The following is a 629-nucleotide window of genomic DNA, read 5'->3' as shown; positions in this document are numbered from 1 at the left end:
ACGAAACTCCCGAAGGACGCCGAACGCGGCGGCCGAGGCTCCTCCTCCCGCGCTGCTTGGGGAGGCGGGCTGCGCTCTTCTCAACGCCCCGGCGACCAGCCCATCACGGCCCTGCCAACCCGCCCTTCATCCCCGGGCGAGACCCTCGCAGGAAGCCCCGCTCAGTCTGCCGGGGGTCGCGGGGCAGATGCAGGCGACGCGGGGCCGGGATTCAGTCCCGCGGAGCCCGGAACCGCCAGTGCGCATGCTCCTCCGAAGCCCGCACCGGGCCTGGGTGAACCCTGATAGAGCCATCGCGAGGCCGGCTAAGCGGAGCTCCAGTGGCGCAATCGGTTAGCGCGCGGTACTTATACAGCAGTACATGCAGAGCAATGCCGAGGTTGTGAGTTCGAGCCTCACCTGGAGCACGACCCTTTTGGACATCCGCGGCCCCCTTTTATCTCCTTACCCAAAGGAACCGGTTAGTCTCTCTTTAGCGTTCTCAGTTCCTGTCGCTGACTGCCTGCCTGCGCTTGTCGCTCCGCCGCTGGCAGGAAGCAGCTCGCCCCGGAGCTTCTTACCCGCTGTGCAAGCTACTTGTTGCACCCAGCCACTCGAATCCGGACCTCTTCATAAGGCTTCCGCCTACT

General features: G+C 65.3%; 1 non-coding gene across 1 annotated transcript; it reads left to right on the top strand.

Moving 5' to 3' along the window:
* The first annotated feature begins 314 nt into the window (after window positions 1-314).
* Window positions 315-407, top strand: TRNAI-UAU. The gene is given in 2 exon segments: window positions 315-352; window positions 372-407. It is a non-coding gene; the product is annotated as a tRNA-Ile (tRNA).
* The last annotated feature ends 222 nt before the right edge of the window (window positions 408-629 follow it).

The sequence above is a fragment of the Mustela erminea genome, chromosome 7, assembly GCF_009829155.1.
Source record: "Mustela erminea isolate mMusErm1 chromosome 7, mMusErm1.Pri, whole genome shotgun sequence".
Taxonomy (NCBI): Eukaryota; Metazoa; Chordata; class Mammalia; order Carnivora; family Mustelidae; genus Mustela; species Mustela erminea.
This window is presented reverse-complemented; position numbering and strand designations above follow the sequence as displayed.